Below are 10,802 nucleotides of genomic sequence, written 5' to 3' on the forward strand. Positions count from 1 at the left end.
GAGTTCCTATTCAATAAGCTTTTTTCAGTTTTGATGAAGTCCAGTGTAACTTTTTCTCCTTCTGTGATTTATGCTTTCTGTGTCCTATCAAACTATTTGCTTGACTCAAAGTCATGAAGATTTTCTTCTATTTTCTGCTAGAAGTTGTATAGTTTTAGGGTTTTGATTTATGATTAATTCCAGATAATTTTTCTATATGGGCCAAGGTATGGATTGAGGTTAATTTTTCTGCATACATAATCTAATTATTCTAGTACCACTTTTTGAAATAATTATTCTCTAATGAATTGCCTTAGCACCTTTATTGACAATTAATTTAAAAATTCAAAGTACACAATAATACCTATGTACGTATTGTTGTTTAGTCGCCAAGTCGTGTCCAGCTCTTCATGACCCCATGGATTGCATCATGCTAGGCTTCCCTGTCCCTCCCCATCTTCCGGAGTTTGCCCAAGTTCATGTCCATTGGTGATGCCAGCCAACCACCATAAGTATGTGTATACATAATGAAACTGATTCTATAGTTTATATGGAAAATCAAGGAAGTCAGAATATACAAAACAATTTTGGAAAGGAAGAACAAAGTGGGAAGACTCTTACTGATGTCAAGACTTACTATAAGCTACAACAGCATGACCGTGTGACAGAACGGTGCTGGTGAAAGGCAAGACCTCTAGGCTGATGCAGGAGAGCTGAAAAGACTTGGGAGGCTACAACTTCAGAGAGAATTTCTGGGGAGAAACAGAGAGAGCAGAGTCTGACGTCTGGAGTGGCTTTTCCCTTCCAGGTTGTTGCTGACTTTCCAGCCATGCATCAAAGGTTGAGGCACTGACCTCTGTCTACACACCAGTGGAGTTTTGGGGTCAAAGTTGGAGTTCATGGCTTGACAAAAATAGGGGACCTCATACACGTGCTAGGATTTCAGTGTGAAAGTGAAAGGGTTAGTCGCTCAAGTCATGTCTGACTCTCTGTGACCCCATGGACTATAGCCTACTAGGCTCCTCCATCCATGGGATTCTCCAGGCAAGAATACTGGAGTGGGTAGCCATTTCCTCCTCCAGGGAATCTTCCTGACCCAGGGATCAAACCCAGGTCTCCCACATTGCAGGCATATTGTTTATCATCTGAGCCATTAGGTGAAGAACCTAAATACCCTATGCTCTGGAACAGGGGAGAATGAGAAATAATAGCCTTCACAAGGCCAGGCTTGAATCCTCTTGCTCTCTAATTGGATTAGAGAGACCTGCTCTTGCCTGATCACCAAATTAAAAAGCAAAGCCTTTGTAGAACAGTGTCATTCAGAGGCTCCAAAGACATTTACACTCTTTCACATACCACGTTCCGCATTCAAAAAAGATAAGCAGGCACTGATTGGATGTTAAGAAAAAAAAAAAAAAGCAATGGAAACAGAATCACAGGAAATTTGGTTATTGGATATGTCAGAACAAATATTAAAATGACTACAGTTAAAGTATTCAATGACAAACCTAGACAGCATATTAAAAAGCAGAGAGATCACTTTACGGACAAAGGTCCGTATAAAGCAAAGCTATGGTTTTTTCAGTAGTCATGTATGCATGTGCGAGCTGGACCATAAAGAAGGTTGAGCGCCAAAGAATTGATCCTTTCAAACTGTGGTGCTGGAGAAGATTCTAGAGAATCCCTTGGACAGCAAGGAGATCAAACCAGTCAATCCTGAAGGAAGTCAACATTGAATATTCATTGGAAGGACTGATGCTGAAGCTCCAATACTTTGGCCTCATGATATGAAGAGCCGACTCGCTGTAAAAGACCCTGACGCTGGGAAAGATTGAGGGCAGAAGGCAGCAACGGAGGATGAGATAGTTGGATGGCATCATCGACTCGATGGACATGAGTTTCTGCAAACTCTGAGAGATGGTGAAGGACAGGGAAGCCTGGCGTGCTGAGGTCTGTGGGGTCTCAAAGAGTCAGACCTGATTTAGCAACTGAACAACAATAACAAGACATTCAACAAATTAAAATACAAAGAGAATGCCAGTAGGAAACATAAAAATGTTTAAAAAGCTATACTGAAAATTCTGGAACTGCAAAAACAACTAAAATAAATAATTCGGTTCAGAGTGTGTGCTCATTCATGTCTGACTCTTTGCAATGCCATGGACTGTATCAGGCTCCTCTGTCCATGAGATTTTTCCAGGCAAGAATACTGGAGTGGGAAGATCCCTTCTCCAGGGCACCTTCCTGACCCAGGGATTGAACCCCTGTGTCCTGCAGCTCCTGCATTGGCAGGTGGATTCGTACCACTGCGCCACCTGGGAATCCCTAAAGAATTTAAAAAAAAATTTATTTGCAGTTTAGGCATCACTTAAAAGAAAATTAATAAAATGGAGCCTAGAGGACAGACCGTCACTCACATCGCCACAGGTGTCTGGGGAATTCCCAGGAGGGCTGGAGCTTTCTGTCCTTTCATTGTCCCCAAAAGCAGTGCATTCTAATGAGCTCCTCAGACAGCTGGCTGCAGGCAGACCGGGTGGCCTTGCTTCTTGCGTGGCAGGGGGAGGGAAGAAAGGCCGGGATTCCAGGTGGACTGTTTGCTGTCCGTATTAGGGTTTGAATCATCACATGCAGGGGAGCAAGAATGTTAAAAGGAGTTCAGCCCGTAGAAACACCTAGAGCTGAGCGTGGGTTGGCAAAGCCCAGGGCAGAGGAGATGCCTTCCAAACAGGAGCCAGGCCTGCTCTGGAGTCTGGGGCTCATCTGCTCCGCGCAACTATTTTGCTGTTGTTTTTATTTTTTTAATTTTCATTTTATATTGGAGTATAGCTGATTTGCCATGTTGTGTTAGTTTTGGTGTAGAGCAAAGTGAATCAGTTATGTGTGCACATAGATCTATTTTTTTTCAGATTCTTTTCCCACGTAGATTAATACACACTATTGAATAGATTTCCCTGTGCTATACCGTAGATCCTTGTTGTTTATCTATTTCACATGTAGTATGTGCATCTGTTAATACAAAACTCCTAATTTATCTCTCTCCCCTCCCTTTCCCCTTTAGTAACCACAAGTTTGTTTTCGAAGTCTGTCAGTCTATTTCTGTTTTGTAAATACGTTTATTTGTATCATCATTTTAGATGGTTCCTAAAACTAAATTTAGCACATCCTGTGTTTAGATTATGTTTGACTCAGTTATCTTAAGAGTTGCTCTTGTAATCATTCTTGTTTTGATACCTCCACTTTACTTATGCACTGAGTTGGGTTAAATGTTCATTAAGAGTTCTCCACAGGTTGTTACAGAAGAACATGAATAAACATCTTGGCCAACCCCACACTTGGATGACAGAAGGCCCTGGAACGTTGGAGGAGGTGTCCATTGTGAACATTCTGGTGGTTCTCTGAGTGGCTCTCCAGAGATTCTCTGCCAAGAAGCAGACTCTCTGCTCAGGACTGTACCTGCATGTCACACAAATGCTGTAGAGAGAATTCCAGAAATCCTGGCTAAGCCAATGCACACAAGTGTCTTGTAACTATCTGACTTCTCTTCGGTGTATATATATTTGGTGTTGTTGTTTCTGTTTAGTTGCTAAGTTGTGTCTGACTCTTTGCAATTCCATGAACTGCAGCATGCCAGGCTTTCCTGTCCTTCACTGTCTCCCTGAGTTTGCTCAAACTCATGTCCATTGAGTTGGTGATGCCATCCAACCATCTCATCCTCTGTCATCCCCTTCTCTTCCTGTCTTCAATCTTTCCCAGCATCAGGGTCTTTTCCAATGAGTTGGTTCTTTCCATCAGGTGGCCAAAGTACTGGAGCTTCAGCATCAGTCCTTCCAATGAATATTCAGGGCTCATTCCCTTTGGGACTGACTGGTTCGATCTCCTTGCAGTCCAAGGGACTCTCAAGAGTCTTAGAGTGTTCTCTAGCACCACAGTTTGAAAACACCAATTCTTTGGTGCTCAGCTTTCTCATGGTCCAGCTCTCACATCCATACATCACTACTGAAAAAAACCATAGATTTGACTATACGGACCTTTGTCAGCAAAGTGATATCTCTGCTTTTTAATATGCTGTCTAGGTTTGTCATAGCTTTCCTTCCAAGGAGCAAGTATCTTTTAATTTCATGGCTGCAGTCACTGTCTGCAGTAATTTTGGATCCCAAGAAAATAAAATCTGTCATTGTTTCCACTGTGGCCCATTTTTCTTCTTTTGGAGCTGTCTTTGTTACACCTGGTTTGTAAGAGTTCTTCAAACATTAAGAAAAACAACACTTTACCAGTTCATTTGCCTTTTAAATTTGTTAATGGTCTTTATTTTCCTTATGTAGTTTTTATTGTCATGTAGTCAGATCACTGATCTATTGCCAGTAGATTTGCCAGCAGAGACAAGTGCAGAAAAGCTTTCCTTACCCAGCGATGATAAAAGTATAATTGCTTTGTAGATTATAGAAGTAAATATTGCCTTACATATTAAGTGTTTAAAAATATTTTAGATCTTAAATTCATCTGGGATCTATTTTGGTGTAAGAGTAAAAGAGAGATCTGTCTCAATATTTTCCCAAGCGGCTAACTAATTATACTAATTATATTGATTGTAAAAAAAAAAGCCTCTTCTTTTCCCCTCGGATTTGAAACATCACCTTTATCATAATTTCCACCCTCACCTTTTCTCTCTTTTGTTCCCTGCTTTTTTTCCTCTCCTGATGCTAACATCATACTCTTAATTACTGTAGCTTTGTAATTGGCTTTAATATCTAGAGTGAATGTAATTTTGTGATTAGTGAATCTATTGAAGTCGTAATTCCATGCCCACTTGGGCTCTGCCTTTCTCCCTAAAGGCTGTTGTTTATGGAAATAAAAGCAGCTTCCCAGGTGACTCAGCAGGTGAAAAACCGCCTGCCAATGCAGGAGACACAGGAGACTCGGGTTTGAGTCTCAGTCGAGTCCTGATCTCTGGGATGGGTGGAAATGGCAACCCACTCCAGTATTATTTCCTGCAAAATTCCATGGCCAGAGGGGCCTGGCAGACTATGGCCCATGGCGTCCCAAAGAGTCGGACACGGTTTAGGGACTGAGCATGCACGTGGATGTAAAAATCTCCTTTTAACCTAATTTCATACTCCTGCCCTCTGTTGCTCGACCTTCCCTGCCTGGCGTGGGGATGGCCCGCGCTCTGCCTCTCTGGGAACTCAGTCCCAACCTGAGAGAAACCCTTTGTGTCCTCTCCCCTGTGTTGTTCAGTCGCTCGGTCGAGTCGGACTCTGGGACCCTGTGGACTGCAGCACGCCAGGCTTCCTGTCCTGCCCCGTCTCCAGGAGCTTGCTCAAACTCGTGTCCATGGAGTCGATGATGCCATCCCACCTTCTCGCCCTCTGTCGTCCCCTTCTCCTCCTGCCTTCAATTCTTCCCCATAGCACCTGGCTTTTTTCCTTACTATACTTACACAGTTTATCATTTCGCAAGGATAAGGATGAAACATAACATATCCCACCCTCCCCCAAACTGGGATTTACATCCATGAGGCAGAAACCATACTCACCACACTTCACTAGTGTCTGCAAAAGCAAGTACTTGGAATAAATGAGTGAACGCTGACCTCCTCTGAATGATGCCGGGAGCTCCCTGTAGACTGGCCAGAACCTAATTTTCTACATCATTTCTCCACCTTCCATCTCCCTCCAAATCTCTTTCCCAAGCCACCATCGGCTTCAGCGGTCCCCTCTGCTCGGGACCCCTTCATTTATCCTCTCCCTTCTGGACACTCATTTATCCTTCCAGGTCAAGGCCAGCTGTAGCCTCTTCAGTAGAAGCTTCCAAGAAGCTGCAGGGAGTGCAGAGGCATCCCCACCTCCTGTCTCCTTCTCACCTGCCTGATTCAAGGGTGGTGTCCTCAGGATGAAACCCTTCCCACCCAGGACCCCGCCCCGCCTGTCTGAGCTGGCTGAACTGGCGAAGGCATAAAATGAAGTTCCCTCCAACAAAATAAAGTGGAAAATCTACCCAATCAATTCAAACACCAAGGGGCCTCTCTAATTCAGTGTCGACAATCACCGCTTCCTCTGTGTGTCTTTTCCTTCTGGCTGAGGCTCCGAAGTATTTTGCACCTTAAAATTAAAAAAAAAAAAAAAACCACAACTTGCATTTCCTCTTATTTGGGATCAATATATGATTTAGTTCTCTTGACACAAATATATACCCCAAATCAAATAACTTGATTGGTATTTAATTTTCTGCTTGCTGTTTGTCTTCCCTCGGCTGGCACCAGACAGGGCCTGTTTGTGGCCGGGTGTGCGTTTTAGAATGAAGATTTAAAGCTGCTCATTATGGCCACCTGTCCTGTGAATTCCCCAGATGCTCCTGAACTGGTCTGTCCAGCTTCCTTCTAGACAATTTCAGCGCCCATCCTGCCTGGCTTAGTTCTCACGGTCAGGAAAGCTTTGCTCACGTGCAGGCCAGAGTCAGCGCCCAGGAAGGCGTGTAAGATGGGAGCCGATGTCTCCTCACAGCTTTCTCACCCTTCCGGGTCCTTGGGGTGGTGGTGGGGGAGCTGCTGCAGGGTAGGCTTTCTTTTGCAGATAAGCAGGCGGGGCGAGGAGGACAGAGGGTGATGGGTGTGTTGACCCTGTCATCTTCGCTCTGCATCCTCTCCTCCAGGGCTTCCCAGCTGTCCCCTGGCTGTGCACACCTGTCCCAGAGGCCCTCTGGTCTCCAGCCACTTTCTGAGCCCCTCTCCCCACCACACCCATGTCCCCCTGCTTGGCCCAGCCTTGTCTCCCAGAGGAATCCCCCTTCTATTTCCAGGACCCCTGGCTCAGTCCAAAGCACCTCCCAGCACTGAGGGGTCTGACGTGGGGTCCGTCTCTATACTCTGAGCCTGGAGGTCGCAGGGATGCCTTCACCATGAAACCCAATCCAGCCACCCTCTGTCGCATCCCTCTCAACCATGTGTCGCAACCTAACCCCCAGGTGGTGATCTTAGGAAAGTGAAAAGGTGTTAGTCCCTCGGTCTTGTTTGACTCTACGATCCCATGGACTATAGCCCACCAGGCTCCTCTGTCTGTGAGATTTCCTAGGCAAGACTACTAGAGTCGGTTGCCATGCCCTCCTCCCGGGCATCTTCCCAACCCATAGATGAACCCGGGTCTCCTGCATTGCAGGCAGATTCTTTACCATCTGAGCCACTTGGGAAGCCTTGGTGATATTATGAAGTGGGGTCTTTGGGAGGTGATTAGGTCTTGGGGGTGGAGCCCCCCAGAGGGGATTAGTGCCCTTGTCAAAGTGGCCTCACCATCTCTGTCGTGTGAGGACACAGGGACTAGATGACTGTCTGTGAACCTGAAGCAGGCTCCCTCCAGACACAAAGTCAGCTGACACTTTGACACTGGACTTCTAGCGTCCAGAACCGTGAGAAACAAAATCTGTTGTTTATAAACCGCTGAGTCAATGCCGTTTTGTTTTAGCAGCTGGAATGGACTGAGACACCCTCCTAGTCCAAATGAATCCATGGCTCTTGAATTACAAACCTGAATCCCTAGCGGGGCCAGTGAGGCTCAGAGGTGTGGGCCCCGGGCCCTCCCCAAGGCATCAGAACTCAGCGTCTCTCTGCTGTCTGCATCACAGCCTCTGCTCCACAGCTGCTGGTTGCCTGGTAACCAGTTTCAGAGGGGAAAGGAGAGGGGCAGGGATAGTGATTGAAACTAGTTAATACTGGGCATACACCCGGGGAAAACCACAATTCCGAAGGCCACAGATAGCCCAGTGTTCAATGCAGCACTGCTTACAATAGCCGGGGCAGAGAAGCAACAACCTAGATGTCCACTGACAGATGTATGCACACAGAAAATATGATCCACGTACGCAGTGGAATATTACTCAGCCACAAAGGGGATACATCTGAGCCAGGGGTAGTGAGCTGGATGAACCCAGGGCCTGTAACACAGAGTGAAGGAAGGCAGAAGGAGAAAACAAATACCGTACGTAAAGGCTTACACACGGCATCTAGAAAGCGCTGAACCTATTTGCAGGGAAGGGGTGGAGACAGAGGTGCTGAGCACGGGCTTGAGGACACAGCAGGGGAAGGAGGGGGATGAAAGGAGACAGGAGCGTCGACATACGCACGCCATCATGCGGTGCTCTCTGATGCCCTGGAAGGGTGGGGTGGGGTGGGGTGGGGAGGGGCAGGGAGGAAGGCTCGAGAGGGAGGAGATGTATGTATGTTTATGGCTGAAGCGTGTTCTTGTATGACAGAGACCAGCCCAACCTCGTAAAGCAATTTTTCTCCAATTAAAAAATAAATTTAGGTATAAAAAAGGAGAAAGTAACTCTTAACTCAGCAGAACCATTTCTTGTGGAGGAGGGTGCGGTGAAATTGGTGTCATTTGTAGCTGGTAGCTTTGTAAATTGGTGCCATTTGCTCAGAAAATGGTCTGGCAGCAAGTAACAAAAGCTGTAAAAATGTTCACACCCTGTGGAAATAATCTAAAATGCAGAAACTTTTTTATTTTTCTAGGGAGAAAAGGATGTCACAGAGCATTACGAACGCGGCAAGGGCTGCCTCTGTGAAGACAGGGGTCCGAGTTTAGCTGTTTATAGAATGGCGGGCTCAGAATTTCCTGGGGAAAAATTCCTCGCCTAACTATGTGCTTTGATGCTTATGAGTTATTTAACAGTTATGCTTAACATCTTTTTATTTTAAATTTCTCATTCTTGCATGCCAAGTTGTGTCTGACTCTGTGACCCCATGGACCGCAGCCCGCCAGGCTCCTCTGTCCCTGGGATTCTCCAGGCAAGAATACTGGAGTGGGTTGCCATGCCCTTCTGCAGGGGGTCTTCCTGACCCAGGGATCCAACCCACATCTCGAATGTCTCCTGCGTTGGTAGGTGCGCCCTTTCCCACTAGCGCAACCTGGGGATAGTAAATACATTGGCCGCTGCTGTGTGCCCGCTCACAACTCCCTCCTCACAAATAACCAAGCTAAGGATGCTGACCAGGTCTGGGCACACTGGTCCCCACAAGCTCTGGCGCAGCCTGAGGACTTTGCTGCTTCAGAAGCCGGCTCAGGCTCCTGGTTGCATCAGGCACCCGGGGTCTGCATCCCCTGAGTGAGCTGCTGGCACAGCCGGCCCCTCCTCCACAGCCTCCCCCGACCACATGGCTGACCTGTGCCTATCTGCCCATCCCCAAAGGGCCTCTTGTATTATTGCTGCTTTGACAGTGTCACCTGCACCCAAGGTCCTAATTATTAACTCTCTTTTACGTTTGCTGGTTCCTGTTCACGGCAATGCCAACCTATAGGCGGTGCTCTGTGCTTCCACTGGGGTTGAATCAACGCTGACCCCCTCTGCATCTGCCGTGACGGTCCCATTCATTCATTTATTCCCCAAACACGGTTTACGGGACATCAACGTCCACAGTCACTGAGCTGGTGGCGAGCCCCAAGAGAGGATCCGCCCATCACGGGGGCGCTTCCGTGGAGCGTGCTGCTGTTTTGGGAGAAGTTCCCTGTCCCACCACCAGCATCCTTCCTGGTTCACCCTGGCTGACAAAAAGCCTATAACGATACTGCTGGGAGAGCAAGGTTTCGCCCCATGCACTCCATTCTAATGGAGTCGGTCTTCCACTGCGTGCTTTAAAACTGTTAGAAGCAAATCAAAATTAATGAGATTACCTCCTTTGAAATGTTACATATAATTAACCTCGAATTAAGGACAATATGTGTTTGAATTTGCCAATCAGTAACACCTCGAGATTGCTGAAATGCACAGCAGCAGATAGACATTGACTGTGATCTGCCAGTTGAACATCTCAAGGAAAATCGCTTTGCAGACCCACCAGTGAAGTCCTTGCTGGGGTCAGGACAGGGGTTCGCGGGCCAACATGCTCCCTCCTTGCTGTGTGGCCCCAGTTCTTTCTGCTGGTGGTGTTGGTGGTGGGGCGGGGTGGGGAGACTACTGTCTTCAGGAGAAGAGGGTTCCGTCAAAAAAAGAGGCATACCCAAGAAGAGACTCCCCATGATGACCAGTGCCCAGAGTCCCCTTCAAGGGCACCCTGTTCTGACCATGGGAACTGTTGTCCGGCTTCCATCACCTTCTTCCTTCTTAGAACGTCCCCCCACTCCCTCCTGCGTGCAGAGGGTGGAGACTTTTGGGGCTTCTGGTAACGACATAGGTGGACCCCCTCCAGAGGGTTCCCTGCTGCCCCTTCATCCTGGACAAAACAATTCATGGTGAGCCCTGGTGATTTGTAAAACCCCAAGGATTTAGGCTTCTCAAGTATAAGGCGGCAGAGCGACTTTCAAAAATCACATTAACTGATTGCAATTTTTTTTAGTCCTTTGTGTTAATGCATCGTATTTTTTATCCACTCATTACTCATGAATATCCGGCTTGTTCCCACTTTTGTGTTCTTGTGAATAACGCTGCTATGAACATCTGTGTCCAGGATTTGTACAGACGTAAGTTCTCACTTCTCTTGCGCAGACCAGCTCCCTCTGCTTCACTGGTGCTGGTCCTCAGGGCAGCTGCTTAGTTCTTGCTAGGTCCTTCCAGCCAGTGTCAAAGGTCAACCATGAATAGTGCAAACTCTGGAGGTCCCGAGGGGGCTGCTATTCCTCTTCCCCGCCACGTGTCTGGAGGGAGCCCAGGGCAGTGTCGCCTCTGCGTCCCCAGGCCTTCGCTGCTCTGACCCCGACTCCCGGAGCCCGTTTCTGTCTTCAGGCTTGCTCAGCTTCACAGCTGTGGGGACCCAGTACCATTCTTCTTGGTATGGAGCCTTGATGGAGGCGTTTGAACATTCCCCCCCAAATTCTTGTCTATATGAAGCCTCAGAA

At 47.1% G+C, this 10,802-nt stretch overlaps 1 long non-coding RNA gene across 1 annotated transcript; it reads right to left on the reverse strand.

Moving 5' to 3' along the window:
- Positions 1 to 545: 545 nt before the first annotated feature.
- Positions 546 to 7,587, reverse strand: LOC110137352 (uncharacterized). Its single transcript, XR_002313914.2, has 3 exons — positions 7,497 to 7,587; positions 5,974 to 6,077; positions 546 to 731 (listed from the first exon to the last, which is right to left on the reverse strand). It is a non-coding gene; the product is annotated as an uncharacterized lncRNA (long non-coding RNA).
- Positions 7,588 to 10,802: the final 3,215 nt, after the last annotated feature.

Source organism: Odocoileus virginianus, chromosome 23 (assembly GCF_023699985.2).
Source record: "Odocoileus virginianus isolate 20LAN1187 ecotype Illinois chromosome 23, Ovbor_1.2, whole genome shotgun sequence".
In the NCBI taxonomy this organism is placed as follows: Eukaryota; Metazoa; Chordata; class Mammalia; order Artiodactyla; family Cervidae; genus Odocoileus; species Odocoileus virginianus.